The sequence below is a fragment of the Triturus cristatus genome, chromosome 7 (genome assembly GCF_964204655.1).
Source record: "Triturus cristatus chromosome 7, aTriCri1.1, whole genome shotgun sequence".
Lineage (NCBI taxonomy): Eukaryota > Metazoa > Chordata > Amphibia > Caudata > Salamandridae > Triturus > Triturus cristatus.
In genome coordinates this window covers 222,462,158-222,478,130 of record NC_140590.1, presented here as the reverse complement: position 1 = coordinate 222,478,130, position 15,973 = coordinate 222,462,158, and the positions used below count along the sequence as shown (strand labels likewise).

Genomic DNA, 15,973 nt, shown 5'->3' with positions numbered 1-15,973 from the left:
TGTATAATCTGGAATCCTTGAACTACAGGCTCACACAGTACATTCTACAATCCAATAACATAGTACTATGATGGAATGGATGCAAGATCACCACAATATCTCCCTTCTTTACAACAAATGAAAACAGAAGAAACAATAAATAAAATAACATAGCATAAATACATCAATTCATAAATATACAGTAGATAATTAATAAAAATTAACATCAATTGCGAAATCTTAGAGGTTTGATAATATTTTGTCTATTACTCCTACGCTCGGGTTCAGGATGAGATGCACACCTTGGTTCAGAAACATCAATGTCAGAAAAGGAAGATGAAGGTGGAACACGAGAATGCAAATATGGTTTGGATGAAAGACAAGGATCATGGGGAGGAACATCATGAGTATGCACCCTCCCCACTCTTCCCTTATTCCACCATTCATTTTTGCTAGTTCTCACTGCATTCCTGGTCACAACCTGAATTCTAACAGGAGGTTTAAATTTTGACATTCCCTTGGGAACATGATTGGGATCCTTAACACGAACCCAGTCTCCTAAACGCAGTTTATTTTCTACAGGTTTAACTCTGTGGGTAGTGTCGTAATGGCTTTTCATTTTACCTTGAAAGTTTTCAACTTTTGTTCTCACAACTTTTTCCATATTTAACAAATGATCACTTTTATGTTGACACTCTCTTAACCAGGCAGGACACAATCTAGAAGCAGGTGGGCGTCCTCGTAACATTTCAGATGGTGTAAGACCTGAGACAGCATTTGGACAACATCTATGTGACCACAGCATTTCTTCAACAGATTTACAAAGATCAAACTTGTTCTGAATGGCCCATTGTATACACTCAACTAGTGTGCGATTTATTTTTTCTACCAGACCATTGGCCTGTGGGTGGTATAAAGCAACACACTTGTGTTTGATAGCATTGTTGCCTAGAAAACTCTTCATTTCTTTAGAAACAAATTGGACACCATTGTCGGAGATAATTTCTTTAGAAAAACCTTCTCTTAAAAACAGATTTTTCAAAAACTTGATAACACTAACAGTATTAGGTTATTCTACAAATTTCACCTCCCACCATTTGCTGTAATAGTCTACAACTACGATAGCAAATCTTAACTTCCGTGCAAGAGTGCCAAAAGGACCTATAAAATCTATGGCAAGCTTGGACCAAACTGTGTTAGGTAATTAAACGGGCTGTAAAGGAACTGCTTCAGCTTTAAGACCTTTGTCACTAGAAGCACAGACAACACATCCCCGAACACTGGCTACAATGGCAGAGTCCATCCCGGGCCACCAATAACTATCTCTAATTTTCCTTTTGGTTATAGTTTGTCCCAGATGTCCCTCATGACCATACAAAATAATCCTTTCCCTCAATGAAACAGGTGGAATGAATTTGTCTCCCTCGTACAAGCATCCCCTTTTCCTCAATTGATAATTTATCTGCAACTTTGAAATAGGGTTGTAAATTTTGAGGCAGATTTTTTTCTTTAGGCCACCCACTCATGACATACTTCCTAACACTATCCAATTCCTTATCTTTTGAAGATTCATCCAACCATTCACGTTCATTAAAAGTAGTGTCATGGCAAATATCAATACTTGCAATTAAACATTCTTCATCGTTTTCTTCACAGTTTTCAGAAAAATCGGTAAAACTTAAAGATGAGCGAGATAAATAATCTGCTCTTATGTTTTTACCACCTAGGATGTATTCAATGGTGAAATTGTACTGTAGAAGTTTAGATCTCAATCTTGCTATTCTTGGGGTGTGGTCTTTGATAGTTGCCCCACTTAGAACACTAACTAAAGGTTTGTGGTCAGTCTTGAGCGCAAATTTCCTTCCCCAAATAAAACATTTAAATCTTTCAACCGCCCAGCAACAACTCAAAAGTTCCTTTTCGATGACAGAGAAGATTTTTTCATTAGACCTCAAGGACCTTGAAGCAAACCTAATTGTTACTTCAATTTTGCCTTTCATCTGTGCAATGGTAGCACCCAGACCGTCATTGCTTGCATCCACGGTAATGATACATTCTTGTGAGGGATCAAACGGTGAGACAACTCCAGCTGAAATGATTTCTTTTTTCAAACCTTCAAACTCATCTTGACATTTTCTTTCCCATGGGAATTTTTTGTCTTTTTTCAATAATTTCCTTAGCATGACAGTTTTGGCCGAGAAATTATGAATAAACTTTGAATAAAATTCACAAAGTCCTAAAAATGAAGCCACATTCTCCTTAGACTTGGGCATAGGTGCTTTGGTAATAGCATCAACCAAACCAGGTCTAAGTTCAAACCCTTTCTCCGAAATTACATGACCTAGATACTCTATTGTATTCTTTGCAAATTCACATTTTCCCAGATTAGCCACAACGCCAATTTTTTTAAATCTTTCTAAGACAGCACACATGTGTTTGTCATGAATATGTTGATTTTCCCCTGCTATTAGAATATCGTCGTGGAAGGTTACCATCCCATCCTCATCGCCAAATTGTAGTGAAGTATAATGCAGTAAATGCCAGGAGACAGGAATACTTCAAGATGTATATTTAATAGCCACACCTGCAGCAGTCCCAGAGTAACTGTATAATCTGGAATCCTTGAACTAGAGGCTCACACAGTACATTCTACATTCCGATAACATAGTACTATGATGGAATGGATGCAAGATCACCACACAGAGGTATTTCATTTTAACATTTTTAGTAAAAATAGCACCAAGAAACATAAAGCATCAACTGTGGGAATCTGGTCGTGCTTGGCTGGTTCCATGTCAAAAGCTCAGTCCGACTGTGATGGAGTGCAGGCTGAGAACAGGTCTGAGTTCAGCTCACTGGGAGTTTTACCTTATGTCCTTAATGAGAGATGTGTGCTGTCACCGTTTGCGAGGCTTCACATTGCTCTGCATTGGCTCCAATGAAGCTTTCATATGTGTGGTGAGGCTTTCCAGGGCTTCACATCACACTGCATTCGGTTCCGATGACTCTCCCAATTGTGCAGAGAGGTTATGCGGGGCTTTGCATCACTCAGCCTTAGTTTTAATGAAGCTTTCAGTTGTGCGATGAGGGTTTGAAGTGCTTCGCGCCACATTTGATGCACCTTCAGTTAAGCAAGGAGGAGTTCTCTCTGATGCCATGCAGGACTCCAGGACCTGGGGGTACCTCTTGGGGATCAGGACTCAACCCTGTAGGGGCCATCAGCAGGGCTAAGGGAGGTCCAGTTGAAGGACCAGGCAGGTCCAGTTGCAGCAGATCAGATGAGTACTGGCAGGGAGGCCTCTGATACTTGTTGTATGTTCCTCTAGCTCACACAGGAGTAACTCTGGGTAGCCTAGAATGAAGGCAAGCAGGTCCAGTCTTCCTTCTCAGACAGTAAGGCAGTCCTTCAAGCAGCAGAGTAATACTCTGCTAGCAGGGAATTCTTTCTTCTGTACCTTTGTCTATTCTGTATTAAACAGAGCATCTTACACAGCCAGCCAAATGTGCGCTTTTCAAATATCTTTAGCAGGCCCTTGCCTTCATTGCATTGATCCTGATGAATCTTCTGTGGCCTGTATAAGCTGTGACTGGCATTCCCATCTGAGCTTCAATTGCCAGCATCAAGACCCACTACTTTGCATATGGTTATGGCCAACTGCCACTCTCTGGCTGCTCACAAACATGACATATATGCACTCCTAGTAGAACAGGCACCGATATGCTTTTTCTTACTGAGACCTGACTATATGGAGGCTCTGGCCCTGATGCGGTTCAAGCCTTAACCCCTGGTTACTGCATTAACAGGCTAGATAGGCTGGGTAAATGAGGTGGTGGGAATAGCCATTATTTATAAGGAAACCTTAAAAGGCCTTTTTTCACATCTCGAGATTCTGTATTGTGAGATTGCGAGGTTCAATCTAACCAACCTTCACTTTCTATGGAATTTTGAAATATAGACCGCCAGGCTCACAGATTTTAGTTTCTACAGGCTCTACCCAACTTGGTTGCAAGTCTAGTCATACATAGGGCCAATTTCACCCTACTTGGAGATTTTAAAATGCATATTGATGACACCAATGACAGCGCTTCTAAAAACCTCATACAAGATCTTGCATCTCTACAGTTACTGCAATTGGTTGAGGGCCCTACTCATGAGAAGGGCCACACCATTGATCTAGTTTTTAGAAATTTGATCAGCCTTCAGGAGCACAACCTACTACTTTGACATGACCAGATCACTCTTTGCTTTCCTATTATCTTATCATCTCCCTCCCTCTCTGCTCGCATGCCATCAGTTAGCCAATTGGAGAGACACTGGTACAAACTGAACTTTAAGTACTGGGCTGGTATTCTGAAGGCAACTAGACCAAAGCAGTCTGACCAAGTTATGCCATCCACCTGCAGATAAAATGAGTGGATTACCAACTTACTAGATACGGCCATTCCCGTAAAGTGGCACAAGAAGCATCCACAAAGCAAAAAATCTCCACGGTTCAATGACCATCTTCTTGTTTTAAAAAAGGACTGCAAGCGTTTGGAGAGATGGTGGAGGAAATCTTATAATAAATCCAATAAATCTCTGTATAGGAACGCTATTAGGTCGTACCATACAGAAATAAAGGCTGCTCAATAAGCCTATTTCTGGGGCGTGGCCAAGTAGCGGTGCGAGATGGCTGCCTAATCCTCTAGCACCGCAGAAACTGTCTTCCCCACACCCATCCACTACACTAATCCGAATCCCTGGGGTAGGAAAATGCACCGGAGCGCAAGCGGAGCCGTATCCCATGCCGGCGAAAGCCATGGAAGAGACCAGGAGATACCGCCCACCCCACACGGGAGCCCTGGGTCCTAACAGAGACGCTGGGCGCCTACGTCTCTGGTGAAGGTGACCCACACTAAACCTCCGAGGTACAGCAGAAACTGACGGGGGGTTTTCGACTGCACAGGGAGCTCAAAAGGCGGCAGCCAGCCAGTGCCGGGCCGGAGGAGAGGAGCAGAAACCATCGACATGCAGCGACGGAGCTCCGACCGGGTATACACACCTGGACATGTGGTGAGGTGCGGGGGGTTCCCTGGAGGCATGCAACCCCCTCCTGCCCCCCCTGCCGCCCCCCCTCCTTTTTGGCCTGTCCTGATTTCATCGAGGACAAGGACTCGGGACCACGGTGTCCGCCCCTCCCCCATCTTCCTGAGGTGAAAGCGCTGGGCGGTGTGCGACAGAGCCTGCGAATATTGTGAGGCACTGCGGATCGTTTGTGTGAGACTGGTGGACATTGGAGTGACCTGGCTGCGGCGTCCCTGGGGGCTGGGAGCCACGAGAATGGATTGCACTATAGTGTGCTCACCTAGCACCTTGCAGGGGTGGTTCGCCCCAAGACTGTCCACCTGTGGGGCCGGGGGTCATTCCCTCCCTCTCCTTTGCCCCTTTGCCTTGTTGTTCGGCTGGATCATCGCGACCTGAGACAGAGACACAGCTTCACATCAGGCAGATCACCACTGGGGCCAAGAAGAGTAACGGGTCACATTGCAAGGGCTTAAATACACTACAGCGTGGCGATGGAAAAGACCAAAACCGCAGGGGCAAAAGGCTCAAAAACTGTCCAAACCAATAAACTGGACCGCTACGTCTTCCCCAAAGACATGCTGCAGGACCACCACGTCAGAGGTAAATACGCAGGTTAACAGGGAGGAGAAGACCAGGAATTATCTTTGAAAGATGTCATGGATGCAATAACCGGTGTTAAGGCCTCTGTAGAACACAAAAGGGACTCCATTTCGATCGATATGAACCTGATCCGAGTGGACCTCACCAAACTTAATAAAAAGTCAAACAGGCAGAAATCACTACAGCTGGCCTAGTGGGAGACGTCGCGCAACTCCAAGGGGACATCCAGGACATACAGACCTTCTGTAAATTCACCAAACTTAAGCTGGACGATTATGAGGGGCGACTTCGGCGAAATAACCTACACATTTTGGGTGTGCCAGAAGAGGCAGAGGGGCAGATCTTATCCTAAAGTACTTGCAGCCCAAAGGCCTCAGCAAATTCTTTGTCATCAAAAGGGTGCATAGGGTCCCGGGGGGGTGTCTGAAACCAGGGGCCCCCCGCGCCCAATGTTAGCGGGAGTATTGAATTTCCGGGACAGGGATGTAATCCTTCAGAATGCCAGGATGGGGACTCCTCTCCGCTACGATAGCGCCGAAATCACCTTCTTCCCGGATTTCACGCAAAGGGTTCAGAGGCAGAGACGAACATTCCTCATAGTGAAAAAGAAACTCAGGGAGAGAGGCTTGAAGTATGCAATGCTGTCCCCGGCACGTCTTTGTGTCGAGGCAGAGGGACAAGCCTGGTTCTTTGAACAACCGGAGGTGGCTGCTGACTGGCTTGAGAACTGGATGGGCCGAAACCCGAACAATCGTAGCAGTGGTGAAGAGATGGCCTCCCAGCCCCACGGATGATGGGGCCGGGGCTTAGATTGTGACTCTTCTGAGCAGACTGGGTCACGGGATGTCCGGGGGGATCTCCTCCCAGCCATTTATACCCAGATCTGTGGTGTTTGACTCTCCTTGGGGGCTCCATCGATCCAGTTGGGGAGGAGGGACAGGGGAACTGTGTGCCACGCCCCTTCTTTCTCTACTTTTAGTTCATCAACAGGGCAACAGGCACTCTGCAAGTTTTCAATGGGCAGCTCTACGCCCAGAGTGCAGGGCAGCAGGGTGGGGAGTAGTTGGGTTGGGGGTTTCTATTTGTTTGTTGTTGAGGTTCTAATATCGGCAATATGTCTTGAATCTATCGCAGAGGACACAGAGACTTATTCAGTATTCAATGAGTGCACAGTGAGACAAAAGTGTTAAATTATTGAGCTGGAATGTTAACGGGCTTGGGAATAAGATCAAATGAAGCGTGGTCCTTCAATATATTAAAAGACAGGCCCCCAATATTGTCATGCTTCAGGAAACGCACCTGGTCGGGAACACCTGTAAGACAATGCACAGATGGGGATACAAAATGGTAGCTCATGCGGGGTTCACATCCAGCTCACGGGGAGTGGGTATCATGATGAAAACCTCATTCCCCCTCGCTCTAAGTGCCACATGGACGGATGATCGGGGCAGATACATAGTAGTTATGGGAACTTGGGAGGGGCGAACCATAACACACATATCGGTCTACATACCACCTGGCCTGCAAGGTACCACATTCAAGGATCTAGGTGCTATTTTACTCGCTGTACCAGACGGCCTGTTAGTGCTTGGGGGCGACTTCAACTCAGTAGTCTCGGGCACTCTGGACCGACACCCACCGCTGGAGGTGGGGCCATCATCTCGTTGGCTGACAGATTTTCTTGATGCCATGGGGTTAGTAGATGGGTGGAGAACTTATCACAGCCTTTCTCGTATAGACTTTTCCTAGTCCCCGCCTCGCAAGTCACCCACATCCACGAAATTAGACACTTAGCCAGGGGCATTTCCAACCACTCTCCGGTATGGGTTCACATAGTCCTCAACCAGACAAGAGTGGGGAGGCTTGGCCCAATTAGCCCATGGGACCTCCGGGATCTGAAAATCCATAAAGATCTCATCAAAGCCATAGACAACTATTTTCTAGAAAACAAGGGGTCTGTGATGTCTTCCCAGACACTATGGGAAGCTTTTAAAACAAGGGGTCAAGCCCTATCCATAATTTCTGGAATGAAGAAAGAGAGGCAGAAAGAGATCTCATACGCTGAGGCCGAGATCTGCCGGTTTGAAAGGGAAGTGGAAATTGGAGTCACACCAGAGAAATTCCACTCACTGAGTCTTTGACAACACAAGTATAGGGTACTGGTGACTCACTGGGCTAAAACTCTGGGAGGGAAAAACTGGGCAGATTATACGAACTGGGAGATAAAGCAGGGAAACTAATTGCTTGGCCCGATAAAAAAGTGTGGGCTAGCAGACTGGTTCCGGAACTCAGGGATGATGGAGACGTTCCGCTTACAGATCCTGTCATTTCAGTGTCGTATACACAGCCGTAGCACCATACACTGAAGAGGACTCTCACGGGTTACTACGAGACATTAAGCTCCCCATGCTCTCTGTAGATGACCATAGTTTCTTGGAAGGTGCCTTGACAGCTTATGAAATAGCACAGGCAATCTGATCTTTCAACCCAGGAAAAGCCCTTGGTCCCAACAGAATTCCCATTGAGTTATACAAACTTAAAACTGATAAACTGGCGCCATATTTAAAATCCATGTTCGATGAATGCAGGGAGGGGGGGACACTACCGAGAGATCAGAGGATCGCCACCATAGTCACTATACATAAAGAAGGTAAAACCAAAACTGACTGTGCCTTGTATTGACCAATATCTCTCCTGAACGCTGAACCCATAATTCTGGCCAAGCTCTTGGCCAATCGATTGGTCAAGATAATTGGGGGCCTAGTTCACCCAGACCAATCCGGCTTTATGCCACAACGAAACACAACTCTGAATTTGCGCAGAGTCCATGGGGTGCAGGGTAGAGCAAACACGATCCAAGAGCCGGCTAAGATTGTATCCTTGGACGCGACAATGGCATTCGATACTAGTGAATGGCCTTATCTCTGAGCAGTATTAGCAAAGATGGGGTTTGGTCCGAACTCTATTCAATGGATACGCCTTTTGTATAATGACGCCATGGTGCAAGCGGTGGTCAATAACAAAAATCAGCCACGTTCACACTGAGTCGTGGGACCCGTCGGGGTGTCCACTTTCGCCTCTCCTGTTTGCCCTAGCCCAAGAGCCACTGGCAGCATGGGTCCGGAGGGACCCAGTAATACAAGAACTACATTGGTCTCCGGATTGGGAGGACCTCATCTCACTTTATGCGGACGACATACTTCTCTATCTTGCCTCCCCCAGAAAATCTTTGGTGGCTGTTTTGGATATCCTGGCAATATTCGGTATATATTCTGGATTCTCTGTTAACTGGAGCAAGACCCTTTTGTACATATTCAGGGGGGATTCGCCCGCTCCACCGAGAGGCTGTCCAATACAAATTAATACGGTGGGCTTCAAGTATTTAGGAATATTTATTTCCCTAGACCCATCACTCCGATACACCCACAATCTTCTCCCGCCACTGCACAGACTCAAAAGAGATATAACAAGTTGGAAGTCACTGCCCCTCTCACTACTAGGCAAAGCGGCCCTTTTTCAAATGATGTCCTTCCGCCATTTCCTGTACGCCCTACAAAACTTCAGAGGGACCTGTTGTCGGACGGAAAACCATGCATCGCCCTAAACAAACTTATATTACACTGGTACGAAGGGGGCATCAGCTTCCCTGACATCCAAAAATACTATTGGGCGGCACATTTAGCGGCAATCAATCACTGCACCTATGGTTGCCCCGATGATCCTGGTCATACCTTGGATAGATGGCTCCTCCCTGGGGGGGACTATAATAGGGCACTCTACTCCAAACCGGAGCAATATACATTGACAAGCCCTACCAAACACTCAGTCCACATATGGCATATTGCCACTAAATTCCTCGGGTGGGGGCATGAGCTGACTTTAGCGACTCCATTGTGGGACTCCGAGAAGCTGGGTAACCTATGGAGATCGAAGGGATTTGACAAGTGGGAACTCATTGGGATCTCACATATCAAAAACATTTGGGATAAGGGCGAGGTGAAGTCCTTTACCACTCTATAAAAGCAATATGAGTTGGCCAACACTGAGAGCTTTAGATATACAGAAGCCCACCATGCATTACGGTCCCTTCTGCAAAAGGGTTCCACTCCTCCCGAGTCTTCGCCGTTGGAAAACAGAATATTAGATGGCCACTTACCCCAAAAAAATATCCTTAATATACAAGAAATTGCTAAATAACTTGGTAGATCCTCTTCAGTCATCGCAAGAGAGATGGCCAAGGGATGGTATCGAAATGGATGATGAACAATGGCAGGAGGCAATATCTTACCCGAGAGTGGTTGCAATTCCAGCACGACTTAGGCTTGTGCAGCTCAAAATCCTCCACAGGGTATATATCACAGGACCCCATTTGGTGCAGATGGGAGGGCTGACTCAGGGGAGTGCAGGAGACGATGCGGCCACCTAGGAATATTTATACACACCATATGGGAGTGCAAACATATACACTCCTTCTGGCAGAAAGTACATGATACAATCAATGCAGTGCTCACAATCCACCTCTACCCAGAGGCACTGAGGAATATATGGGAACCTACAGACCTGAACACTCACCAGACACAATGGGTTACACTGGGATTAATGCTTGCAAAAAGGAACATCGCACAGTTGTGGGGTGCCGCTCAATCACCCACGATAGAGGCCTGGGAAAAAGACTTTGATTGGTATATGCATAGGGAGAAGACGGTCTATACAGCCAGGGGCTGCCCCAAAAAATGGTCCCTGTAGGAGAGTAGGATCTGCACTTATGTTGCCCTCACTTTTTTTCTGATGTTTAAACTGGTTTCTGGCTATAGTCTGGCTGGGTCCCTGCTAATCAGGGTCCCAGCCTCTCTGTTCTCTCTAAACAACTTGGAGTGCATATTAGATGCACTAGTGATTGGAAACTGTTGTACCTTATGAGCCCCTAGTATATGGTACCTTAGGTACCAAGGGCATAGGTACTTCACAGGCCTACCAGGGGCTGAAGCATGTATTATGCCACCCCTGGGAAGCAGACTAAATCTGACACCACAGGCCTGCAACTGCAGCCTGGGTGAGGTAGTGTTAGCACTCCTCACTGAGATATAGGTTCCCTATATCTCACCTTACACACACATATAAACCTATCAGTCACCCCTAAGGCAGGCCCTAACAATCCTGAGGGCAGGGTGCTTGGTTTCCATGTGAGGGGGTGCCTCTGCCTGAGCAGGGCCCCTCTGCAGCTCTCAGAGTCCATTCTCTGTGGCTGTTTGTGGATGCGGTTAAACCATATACTCTTAAGTGCATTATAACCTAGCGGTAAATGCTAACTTTGGGACGGCTGCATCAAAACATGTTGTGTTTCGTGTCAAACGCTTTGGAATCATACCTCCACACCAGTAACTGGTGTGGGAATATGATCCCACCCTTCAAGAGGGATAGACATATCCCCACTGTGGAAACACCGTAGAATCCTGAAGAGCCCTGGCATCACAAAATGGATGCCACCAGTCACAGACACTGGGCTGCCCTCCTGATGCTGACCAAAACTCGCAGTGGAGGAAGCCCAACAATAGGCATCCTGTCACAGGGAGGTGTGGTCTCCTCCCAGACAGGGTTTAGTGTATTGGGGCTGGGTGGGTGCACTCCTAAAGTGCTTTGAAGTCCTGCACTGGGGGAGCAGTAGGCTCATCTGTGCATATGCCAGCTCAAACTGGTTCAGGGGCTACCAGCTACTGCTCTGGTGCAAAACTGGACAAAGGGAAGTAGGTGTAGCCACCCACTCCCCTGACCCTCCCATAGGTGGGGTCATAGAGCTAGTCCCTCCCTTCCTTGCAGTATAAGTTAGGGAACCCTTGCCATTGCAAACTAGATATCCCTGGACGATGCTCTGAAGAAGAATCCTGGACCTTTGACATTCCACTACCTCTGGAAGACTGAAGAATCTCCCTTGGAGTCAAGGAGTGACTCCCCTGCTTGACAGGCACCAAAACTTTGAATCAATGGTCACAAACGTTCCCACTCTTGCTGGAGTCCGAAGTCCCTGCAGCCCCAGAAGTGGATTTCCTGACTTCTCCATGGCCATCGTGAGTCCCACGCGACTCTGAGGCAAGTGGACCCTACAAGTGATGAGGGACCGCAATACCTGGGTACCCGGCACTATTTTCGAGTGCAACCCTTTCACGACATTCTATGAGCTTGTGCATTGGACCATGTATGGTCCAAGCCTCCAGCAGAATTTCCTCCGAAGATCAGAGGCCTACCTTGTCCCGAGTGACAGTGGGCTCCTGGTGAGTGAATCCTCCCCAGGCGTCTTTGCGATTCCTTGCCAGTTGTCTTGTGGGTCCCCATAAGACTTTTCTACAGAACTAAAGGGCTCCCCTGATTGCTCAAGGCCTGCCCTGACTTTCCCTCACTGGGTGAGTCCCTCAGACCTTGCTGGTCTGGACCGCAGACTTTTTACACTTTCCACAAGACTTGCTGTTGCCAAGGCTTGTTGGCTCCAATCTGGTCTCTGACACCTCAGTAAGCTGCAGACTTTGTGGGACACTCCGAATCCAGCTCCTGGTTGTCATCGACGCCTCCTGGACCTTGTGGCTGAAGAGTCAAGACACCTGTGATCACCTGAAATCACCTGACGACTGTGGGCATCCATCTTCCTTGCCCCGGGTCACAGTAAGTGACTTTGAACACTTTCCCCTCTGCTTTCAGGTCTTCCTTCTTCTGATTCCAGCCTTGGATAACACTGGACACTTCTTCTGTCTTCACAAGCAGCAAGTCTTCTTTGGCTCCCATTGAAAACGACGCCGCGACTCGACACCAAAAGACACCTATGCACCCGGCTTCCCTGGGTGAGGTAACTCCAGCACTACAGTGCTCCTGTGTGTGTTGGCTCTTAAACTACTTACCCTGTAAGTGACTTGCTTGTAGACTCTCCCGAAGTATCCTAAAACTTTAAAATTCCAACCGCGACTTGCTCCATTGAAGTCTATTGGGATGCTCGGCTGTGTTCTCACACTGCAGGCGTCTCCCGTGGGTCCTTTACTTGGGTGGATTAGTGAGGCCCCAGCGCTTCTGAAGGCCCTAGGCCTTGTCCCCTTGCAAGTCGATATTCCTAAGTCTCTTTTTTGGTATATGGTCTGGTACGCCCCTAGGGTCCCAGCCATATTTGTGCTTAAATTGTTGTGAAATGTTGATTTGTGCATATGTCCTTGACTTCTAATCTCATAAAGAGATTAGTAGAGTGTGTCTAGTAATAAATACATATATATTTTATATATATACCTGTGTGGTGTCCTTTCATTTAGTAATTCAAGAGATTATAAGGTAAAACAAGGTGCTTTACATTCCTCTAAAGACTTAGCCTGAAGGCTGCTCTCCACAGCTACCACTAGGATAGCTTTCTTTAAAAGGTTGTCTTAAACCTATCTACCATAAGAGTCGAATTGTACTGGTGCAAGGTGGCCACTTTAACTAGTGTCAAAACAACAAAGAGAGGGAGAGGGAGAGGATCACTCTTGTTCCCCCTAATACACTTGTATAAACAACGAAAGAGTGATTAACATTAGACTGATAGAGCTAATTTAATAAAACAGCGTGGGAAAAAATAAAAGATTTTTTGTAAAAGAAACCTCACTCACCAACCTGGTTGGTGACATGCTTCATCATTGGGTTCCCACCAAGGAGGCCGAATGCCTCCCTGGTGTGCTACGACGCCTGAGTTACAGCGGAGCTGGTTTCTTGAGGGAATAGTGGTGGAAAATGTGAATTAAAAGGTGGATGGACAATTTTTCATTCTAGGTAAACCAGCGACCATTAAAAATCAAGTGGGACGGACAAAGACTGGCTGGTTAGGATAACCAAGGTTGTCCGGTTTTAAAATCAGTGAAAAGATATGGTCAACATGTTTCTGCTTGTATTGCAAGTTAGCTAAGCATTCTTCAGGACCAGTTGAAATTCCACAGCGGTATGCGCACGCTAAGGCGCACCCTAACCTGTGGAATAGTGCTAGTGGTAAAACTTACGGTTCTACTGATTGGCCTCCTGGTATTTCCTGGGCTACTAAATTCTGTAGGACACAGAACACAAAACATATACATGTGACCTGTTGGTTGCTTGCTGTATTAGCAATGATTAAGAGTAAAATAAATTTGGTAATCCCGTGCTGTGGAGAGGGAGTGGGTGTATTAACAATTGAGCCACTGCTGCCCCTGGGGCGGGCATCCGCCTATTGAGTTTAGCGTCCACTCTCGATCAATGTTCGAGGGAACTGTTTACAGGTACACTGCCTGTGTGAAGAAATAACATTTTATAATTAGAAATGACTAGCAAAAATATGATTGTGTAGTGGCTTCTGGCCGATGTGCTGCTAGTGATAGCTGACTCGTGAAAGTGTTTAGCATGCCACTCGAGTGCCCGTGATTTTTAATGGTCGCTGGTTTACCTAGAATAAAAAATTGTTATCGGTTAAAACCATCCACCTTTAAATTCACATTTTCTACCACTATTCCCTCAAGAAACCAGCTCCGCTGTAACTCAGGCGTCGTAGCACACCAGGGAGGCATTCGGCCTCCTTGGTGGGAACCCGATGATGAAGCATGTCACCAACCAGGTTGGTGAGTGAGGGTTCTTTTACAAAAAATCTTTTTGTTTTTCCCACGCTGTTTTATTAAATTAGCTCTATCAGTCTAAAGTTAAACACTTTAACTAGTGACCAGCATATACCAGGCCAACTTCTCACAGCCTCGCATATGGTGCACTTGGAACTCATATAGAGGGGAGATATGCCAGGCCCCTCGTAGTATTGAGCAGGATGATCTCCTCACCCTGTAACTTACCACTATGATGTAATGTTGTGATTAGCTCTCACGTATTGTCTTCACCATGCACGGTTTTGTTGATTCCTCTCTATTGTGTATCTGATGCTGATGTATGTTATGTAAAAAGAATTATATAAAAAAAAAATAAGCCTATTTCTCCTCTAAAATTGAGACCTCATCCAATTCTCCCAAAGAGCTATTTCAGAACCTAAAAGATATTACAGAGCCGAAGCACTCTGGCCCTGGGATAAAAGTGTTAATAGAGCACAGTCATATTTTGAAAGATTATATTTATTCCTCCTTCCAAGTCGGTTCAAACCTTTGGTAGCCATCTCATGCAGCGTAAAAAGACTCTCTCATCCTTTCCTGAGCTTACTGTAAACCTCCTTATGGACCTCTCAAGGACAATAAAATCAGGATCTCTTCTTGACCCGGCCCCTCTTCACATTCTTAGGCAAGAGTCTGACTGTATAGCTCCAATTTTGGTTGATCTGCTCAATCTCGCCCTTTCTAGTAGACAGGTCCCTCCACAATGGAAACACACAGTGACTAAACCACTTTTTAAAAGCCTAGTCTCTACCCCCTCTGTCTGAGTAACTATAGGCCAATCTCCCTACTACCTTGTACTTTGAAGCTGCTGGAGGAACACGTTAACAACCACCTCTCTGGCTTCCTTGGAGACCAATGAATTTCTCCATCCCACGCAAATGGAGTTCAGACTACTACCCAGAACTGAAACAGCTCTGCTGGATGTGGTTGAGGAAGCTAGATGTCTGTTAGACCAGGGAGGATCAGCGGCCATTGTCCTCTTAGACCTCAGCTCAGCCTTTGATACAGTGGACCATGCTACACTTGTCCATCGTATGTCAAGGGTAGGCATTGATGGCCATGCACTAAAGTGGCTATCCTCCTTCCTGGAGAAACAAACTTTCGAGGTCCCTGATCACCTATGCTACTCCAACACTCTCAAACATATATACAGAAGGGTCATAGGGTAAATAATTAAAGACTGAGCAATCTCCAATCCCCATTCAAAGACTTAACAACTAACATGAGATACTCAGTCTGTTTAAACTAAACAGATACCTGCTAAGACTAGTGAAAGAGAATAGTGAAACTAAAAAGTGGAAACCTAAGAGATCAGATAGTTTGTTCATGAATCGGTAAGATTATAGAGTCCATCAGCCCACCCTTAACGGCGGAGTCTCGTCATCTGGACCTATAGGAGAAAAGGATTCAGGCCATAGTCTTGAGCCAACAGGCCCTGCTGAGAACCTGACCCTGATGCTCCAGAAGATACTCTTAACCAGATGTATGTTACAACTATGTGAACTCCAAAATATATATATATATGTGTGTGTGCAGTGCCATAGTGCAAGTGCTAGTGTGGAAATGTGGATTTTCATGATCAGTTATGTCCCCTATCTTGGACCCCAACGGTTCTATGTGCATGTTACAAGTACATGTATGTTCCCTCCCGTTCCAGTTTCTAAGACGCAAACACATGTGCGTCCACCGTCAACATGTCCTC

At 46.2% G+C, this 15,973-nt stretch overlaps 1 protein-coding gene across 1 annotated transcript in view; it reads left to right on the top strand.

Moving 5' to 3' along the window:
- LOC146809265 (uncharacterized) overlaps positions 1 to 15,973 on the top strand; it is a 286,852-nt gene that overhangs the window by 144,133 nt on the left and 126,746 nt on the right. The window lies entirely within an intron of this gene.